The 8,520-nt window shown below is 40.8% G+C and overlaps 1 pseudogene; it reads right to left on the minus strand.

The window, feature by feature from the left end:
• Positions 1 to 2,622: 2,622 nt before the first annotated feature.
• On the minus strand, positions 2,623 to 3,245 carry LOC117751272 (annotated as a pseudogene).
• Between the last annotated feature and the right edge of the window lie 5,275 nt (positions 3,246 to 8,520).

Raw genomic sequence — 8,520 nt, forward strand, 5'->3', positions numbered from 1 at the left:
CAGTGACGAATACAAATGAAAAAACATTTTTTGAGGGTCTCACGTGTCAATCAAGACCCCCCACCACCCCACCCTCTGACACCCATCGTATTTCACATATTGCCCCCAGTGCACGTCACGTTATGGTAGTTTTAGTTTAGGTAATCTATCTTCCCATCTTCATGCATGGCTCGAGTGTACTCAGCTGGCTTCAGGGTGGTTAAAAATGCAACACTTGCCACACAAGAGCTCTATTACACACATCAGCAGGACGTATTACACTACATGAGAACACTTAAGGTGTGTTATCATGCTGGACAAATGCTCAGGGACCTTTAAATGTATTTTGACACTTACGGTGATACAAACCTCTTCTTTGGAGGGATTAGATGATGAGAAGGTGGTTTGTAGCTTAAAAGGGCATACTGTTCTATCATCTTCCGTTGTATTGAACCAAAGTGAATGTGTTCTAATTTATTATTCTCGTTTTGCCTGTAAATAAAATTAAAAATAATATTTACTTTGAGCACCGATCTGTATGTTTTTTAAATTTTTTTTATCCACATATCCGAGGGTCGGTCTGGTTTGCAACCGCTAGGGGTTCATCCACCCTGAAGTGTGTCATGCAGAAGAGATGAAAATGACAGCAGAGTGGCAGGCCAGAGCGCCACAGAGACAGCAGTCAAAAGAAAGAAAGAAATCAAATAACACAGGGTAAAAATCCTCCATCATAACCGTGAAAGAGGAGAGCGCTCAGTGCCAAGGTCACTCACCGCTCACCCCGCCGCTTTTGGCTTACGATGTTCCTCGGACCGTTCAGATGCTCTATCAGGACCAATTCAATAGCATCTGCAGCAGCACAATCTATCCGGCAAACTGTGGACTCAGCAGGGGGAGCGTCCATTTCTCATGGAGTCACTCAGAGTACCCGCGGTGATTTAAGATCAACCGGCGGTGCCTGCTGATGCAGTGCGAGCCAACTGAAGACATTATTTTAGGATGCCTCTTAATCACAAGGTCCACCGAGAGAGGAATGCATTCATGCGTTTATGCTGTAACAAACAAATAAATTACACAAAAGGCACATGATGTTTATATTTAATGCGAAAACTTTTGTTCTCAGAAACTAGCCTGTATATATATATATATATATATATATATATATATATATATAAACAGACTAGTTTCTTTACAGTGGTGTTAATGTCTTTTCTGTGTCTGTTGAAAACAGGGGCTCAAGAGTGTGCCACAAAAAACTTGTCTAAGCTGTCCTGAAAATAGATTTCTTTTTCTTCTTTTTCATCTGGCCAATTGTCGGAATAATTGATTAAAATAGACCCAGGTACTAAAGCAATATTATTTATTTATCCCCAAAATACTAATAGCGACATCAGTAAAAAAAAGAAAAGAAAGAGATTTAAACGCTTGCGAATTGTAAGCGGGGTATGTTTTTCAGTGAATTTGTCATTTCTATAATAAATGTTGGAATGTGAAAAATTGATTTTGATGCTCGAGAGCCCTTTGGCAGCAAAGCATATATGCCATCACTTTTTGTTTGTTTGTGTTCTTTAGGCAGAACAAGAAAAAGACGTCTCTGAGCTGTCGAATGTAGACAAACTGTGACCTTCTGAATGTTTGTGATGAAGTGACTTGAGGTGATGCTCCTCTTGACCTCAAGTCAGGTCAAGTCGCATCATTAAAATGACTTGCGTTGGTTATGACAGACTATATACTGAAGCTTCTGAGCGGTTTCAAACCACTGAATGACTCTATGAACGCTAAAACACGTTATCACAATATAACACAATACACACAGTAATTAGTAATTTAGTTCAAACCTCAGATCAACAAAGAAACCGGGGGGCCCAATGTTAATGTAACATATCAAAAAACACATTTAAGTCACAATTATTTTGATCTCCTAATCTGGCAATTAAAAATAGTGACACACATCTGTATCTTCCTAAAGCCCAACGTGATGTCTTCATTTGGTTGTTTTGTCCAATCAAAAAGGCTGAAAACACAGAATGTTTGACACATTTGTTGGGAAAAAAATGACATGAACATAAGTGCTGATTCTTTAAAAGATTTGGCTGATATTAGCTACTTTCACTCATCATCAACAAGTGACTCGTTGTTTCAGTTGTAAACAGATGAGTGATGTAAACAAATTAAAAAGGCGCCGTCCAAGTGTAAACTAAAGAATAGCCTCGCTCTTGAACATCTTACACCTTAAAATGTGTTTGTGATCGGCACGGCTCGAGAGATCTCTTTTGGCTTTTAGTAGAATGATGCATGTTCGCCTCAGGATTTAGTGTCATCACCTTGGTGATCATATTTTGCACACATTTTCAACATCACTGAGAAATGAATCCCCTTTCCTCAGAGACCGCACGTTTGTGCTAATGTGTGCATATGTAAATGCCTTGAGGTGGTGAATAATCAATGAATAAACTAGTCAGCAGTCAAGTTGTTCACCTTTGTTACGCTGATGTTCCGTCGTCTCCACTTTTTAAATGATATTGTGAAAGAAAGTGAAATATTCAGCATTGATTTCAAAATTCACATCAGTTTTGTATTAACTACAAAAACAAAATAACTGGAAAAAGAGGGAGAGTGTTGAATTTAGCATCAGTATTGTTATTAATACCCGTAGAGCGTGTTGAGCCTCACGATGTCCCAGCAGGACATGCCCTGCCTCTGGCTGGTTGGGGTCGTTGATGGGGGTGATGGAGTCCCTCCCATACTGGATGGAGAAGGCTGTTCTCCCGTAGTGCATGATGGGGGAGTAGTCTATAGGGAGTGTTCAGGTTGTTGGTGGACTGCTTGTGGGAGCTGTAGGCCACCTGCTGGTTGGTCCTGCTGTGGTAGTCAGTCACTCCTGGTCTGTTCGTGCTGGAAGCCCAGGGCGGGGTTGTTCCCGTGCCGGGTGATGTTCGAGGTAGAGGCATCCCCGCCTGTCTGTCTCCCGTTCTGTCCACAGCGGAGAAACATCTGGCTTTGTTCTCGACGCTCGTGTGGTCTCACTCGTTCTGAAGGAGGGAGGAAGCGGAGGCAGGTCCTGCTGTGGAAGGCCTTCTTCTGCCTCTCTCAGCTGGAGAACTCACTGCTCACAGAGAAGGGGATCGTCACCGAGCCGCTGGAGGCTGTCCTCCGCAGGTGGTTCTGGGAGCAGCACATCGTGGCGTGCTCTGGGAGCCAGCAGGTTCCAGCAGGATCTCATCGGTGCCGTTGTTCGAGGTCAGAATGTTGGTGGTGATGTCAAGCAGTATTTATGCCTCAGTGTACACACATTACAAACATGCACATCTAGGCTGTGACTCACAGACCCCGAGAAAACCAAACTGGCTGCAGGCACCGCATCTAATGGTGTAAACTACTGTAAAGTAACAGGAACACTAACAGTCTCTCAGAGAGACATCTGAAGAGCTGTTCCTTTTTTTAGCTCCACAATGAAACAGGTGTTCAGATCCTATAGCCCAGTGGGGGTGTGATGTATGTGGGTGGGTGGAGGTGGGGGGCTTCATCTGCTGTTTTAACACGAGCGACAATGGATAATATCCGCCTTAATACAGACGGTGTTCACAGAATGCGCTCTACTGTTTCCACTAGTGGTGGAGTTATTGCTGGCTTTGGGTTCTCTTATAGGCTCACGCACCTCGGGTGAACTGTGGCCTTGTAACAGATTTCCTTCACCCTTCACCCCGGTGAGAGGCATCAACTGCACCCGTCCGTCCCATCTGTTTTCATCTTCCTCATATCGCTCTCTGCCAACTCTCTCTGCCATGAAGTCAGACCCAATAACCATAACCGTGTGCGACAGAAGTACATACTACTACGGCTGTCGTAATAAAATAGACTATACTTTATCCAAAAATATATATCTATTTCTTTTGCAGCAGCAACAGCAACGGAAGCGGAGCAGAAGCCTGTGATTTTTTTTTTTTTTCACGGCCTTACAAAAGAGAACATGATGGAGAAGGAGACTCATTTGCGTGGCTCTTTTATTGTTATGGCTGTGCTGCGTCACGAGATCTGGCAAGATAAGTGCCTTACATGTAAATACCGATGCTGACGTTAGCGTTTACATGTTTTAGACTGTTCTGTAGTGCCCTCTGGAGGTCATGAAGTCAATTGCAGTAAGGAGTCAACTCATCGATCCGTTCATCAGCTGAACCCGCATTATTGTCGATTGAGTCGGGGGCGGAGCCAATCCCAGTTGGCAAAGGGCGAGAGGGAGGTCCACTGATGGTGCACAGGTCAGGCCACCCGTCAATCACAGGGCTGACACATGGAGGCCAGTCCAGTCAGTGCAATACAGTTCAATCCAATTGATCAACTCGACTGGAGTTGGTGATCAATCAGTGAGTCCGTAATGGAAGAAGTATTCACATCAGCACGCATCAATACCACAATGTAGAAATACTACATTACAAAGTAAAAACCCTTAAAGAGTTTTAACTTAATACTATCCTCTAAATGCTCTTCAAGTATTATGTACTCATTGTGCAGAACAAAATATTGATTATTGATGCATTTGAATAGTATTACTGTTAACTATTTTATACATCGTTGCATCATTTAATCAATAACATAGCATCATATGTAAGATACTGATCCTGATGGTTATTGATCATGTTTCATTTTTTAAATCCTAATCTGTAAAGTGTTGCTGTCAAAATGACAATATTTAATCTTGAAATGCAGCATAAAGGAGTAAAACATGTAAGTACGTTGATGTAGTCAATTGAGTAAACGTATTTGTTATTATTTTAGTTATCATTCACCCACTAAATGAAATGCAATCAAAAAAATGGTGTAAACATATAATATAAAGTATTGACAGCATTGAGTGATCAAACGGAAACACCAAGCCACACGATACACATCAATACAAAATAAACACCTCGCCATTTGTCAAATCAAACAGCCAAATACATACAGTTTAAAATGCAATAGTTAGGACCATGTGTTGGAAACGTCACAGGTGACCATGGTAATAAGGTTAAGCACCTTATCGCCAATGTGTATAGAAAAAGGCTGGGACACATTTATTTTACAATAACCTCAATGTTAAAACTAGTAAACGTTGTTTTCACGGAGGACATGTCGACATGTCACAGTAGGAAAATCACTGGTGTAAATATTACAAATACAAAATTGTTGGATTCCAGTTTCAGGGTGCTGGTGTTGTTCCTGTTTGGCTCAATTCCACACTGAGGACGGGGACACTTGCATAGAACCAAGCCTTGTTCTGTTCCCACTATAAAAAGTTCCCTCTGTGAAAAAAGTCCGTGACATAAATGTATACAAGTCTTGTGTAGGTGTTGTACAATATTTTCAACGTTATGCCACTAGATGGCAGCAAAGCGCCAAATATTGTGTCACAATATCTCATTGTTCCACCAAACTTCTCTCATCTGCATTGACTTTATTGTCTTTATTTCCTCTCCTGTGCCTAGTATCCTGTCCTATTACATCCCCCTGCTTAGACAAATCTGCCCACCCAACTCATCATCATTGAAGTACTTTTTGCTGTGCTGGCTCCTCATTGGTGGAACGAGCTCCCCATTGACATCAGGACAGCAGAAAGTCTCTACACCTTCCGTCGCAAACTAAAAACACATCTTTTTCGACTATACCTTGAATAGGGAAGGTAGCGCTGTAGTAACACTTTGGTAGCACTTAAATGGCTCTTACTGATATCACTTTGTAGTTTAACACTTTAGTAACACTTAAATGTCTCTTACTGATATCACTTTGTAGTTTAACACTTTAGTAACACTTAAATGTCTCTTACTGATAGCACTTTGTAGTTTAACACTTTAGTAACACTTAAATGTCTCTTACCGATAGCACTTTGTAGTTTAACTTTATTGAAGAAATTGTACTCGCTTGATTCTTGTTGTTCTGAGTTTGGACTCATGGTTTAATGCACTTATTGTAAGTCGCTTTGGATAAAAGCGTCAGCTAAATGACATGTAATGTAATGTAATGTAATCATTAAATCTGTGCTGGTTTGTGATGAATGGAGGCGGTTTGTCATTTCTGCTACACCCCATGTGGCACAACAATGACACCCGTATACTTGTTTAAATGCTTATGACGCCGCACTGTGGGGCCTGCTACACGGAAAAACACGTTCTTAATTTAAGGTCATTTGAACTGCCGCGTTAATAATTAGTCAACATTAGTTAATACCGTCAGTGTAGAGCAGGTGATCTTGGCTCCAGGTGGACTGAACTCCATGTGAAAGGTTTTTTTTCTATTCTTTTGGGGAGTTTTTCCTGACAGATTGTAAAGCCCTCTGAGGCAAATTTGTAATTTGTGATTTTGGGCTGTACAAAATAAACTGAATGTGAGAGACGGTCTCCACTTACACTATTTAGAATTTGCCTACTGTTTTACCCACAACCATGAAAAGTCAAGGGACCTCATGCAAGAACATTTTCATGTGCCCATCTTAACTCTCTTCATACAAGTGTGCCATGTCAGATTCAGCAAACGCTCCTAACTTCAGATAACTTTGTAAATGACTGCTAAGTGAGTGTTTGTGAGAATTATAAATTAGCATAATTAATGCCCCAAAAATACCATACAGGGCTACATGTCCTGCCTCATGTGTCCGGAACTGTTCATTCATGAGAATGGCATTAAAGAGTAAAAATAACTTAATAAATCCAGATAGTTTAGACTTTCTGATAAGGAAAGCCAATGGGAGAACATAACAAGTGCTGTTATTGCTGTGTCACCTGAGGGTCGTACTGTCACTGGAAGAAGGAAGAAATGGTTCAATAGGAAAATGGCATAAATAAAACGTCTCGGCACAGCTAAGGGATCGATGACTGCAACGGGACGCGGTCAAGGCAAAGTCTCCATCATAGAGACGGACCAAAGAATACGAGTGCTCACAGGTGATGTTGCGCCGTCAGGCATAATAATGGAGTTTTTTATCCCATGACATCGATTTGCATAAATCTGCATGTGAAGAACTGTCCATCTGTCTCTGCCGATATCAAGATGCTGTCTAAAGACACGCTCCAAGGGGCCCTGAGGCATCCAAAAGAAGTAAGTCGGCCATGACACACCTGGTTACACTTCTCCAGGGGCGTTTGTAGGATTCAAAGAAAGGGGGGCTAAGCCCCAAGGGGAGCATCACTTTCGTGAATGTGTGCACATTTTTCTTGGGCCCCCTGATATCCATTGTTTCAGACAGTTCATAGATTGGTTCAATCAGAAGGAGTGCGATAACACAAGAGACAGCATTTCAGGGTCATAGTGATATTTTATGCTAATTTGGACACGATCACTGAGATAAAGATGAACTAGTTCAGTGTCAAATACACCATTCAATGGAACAAATATAATAATAATATATAATGTAAAGAATAGAGAGATGTCGATAGTTATTTATTGTATTTTTCGAATTCACTCGTTCACACACTCGCTCAAAGGAGACAGTTTCTAACTTCCCTTTCATTTGCTTCAATTAAACCTGAATGTAAGCAGGAAACACTCGTTAACAACTACAGACAGACACATTCTGTAACTACCTGGACTTACAGGTAAACCTGAATGTAAGCAGGTAACACTCGTTAACAACTACTGACAGACACATTCTGTAACTACCTGGACTTACAGGTAACACTTGTTAACAACTACAGACAGACACATTCTGTAACTACCTGGACTTACAGGTAAACCTGAATGTAAGCAGGTAACACTCGTTAACAACTACAGACAGACACATTCTGTAACTACCTGGACTTACAGGTTCACTCCCTGCATCATTGACTTTGAGCTAAACTCCTGTCTGTTATTGACGAGTTACTTGGGGGAGTGAGAAAGCCAGCGCAGCAGCCTCCCCAAGGTCCTATGCCTGGGGATTATGCCGCTAAGTATGATGATGGGCTATTGGATTTGATATACGTACACGTATATATATATATATATATATATATATATATATATACACACATTTTTTTATTAATATAATTATTAATAAAAAAACAGAGACAGACCACCGCTGCAGCTGTAAGTGAATACAACACACGCACCACAACCAGTAGGTTTCTAACCAGTTGGAATCCGGTCACTGTGTTCGGCGAGGATTGGGATTGGCGCGACTATCATTCCTAACCCTGCCACAGGGCTTGCCTTGGTGCTACTGAGGGGTTAACAACAGACTTATTTTGTCAATTCAAATTATATTTTATTTATATATATAATATATATATATATATTATATGATATTCATAATATTTATATTTATGATATTTATATAAGATGGTAATTATATATCATATTATACTGAATATTATTATGATATATATATATATATCGAGAAGTCTACAGCAGTTCAGAAGTAAGTATTCCTTACATTATATATATATATATATATATATATATATATATATATATATATATATATATATATTGTGGCATCACAATGGGACAGGTAGTGGAGGGGCGCTACAGAGTGGCCACCAGTGCAAAAACTACATCTCCCAGCCTGCCTCACCGCTCACCCAGCTGCAGCTG

Source organism: Cyclopterus lumpus, chromosome 3 (assembly GCF_009769545.1).
Source record: "Cyclopterus lumpus isolate fCycLum1 chromosome 3, fCycLum1.pri, whole genome shotgun sequence".
NCBI lineage: Eukaryota > Metazoa > Chordata > Actinopteri > Perciformes > Cyclopteridae > Cyclopterus > Cyclopterus lumpus.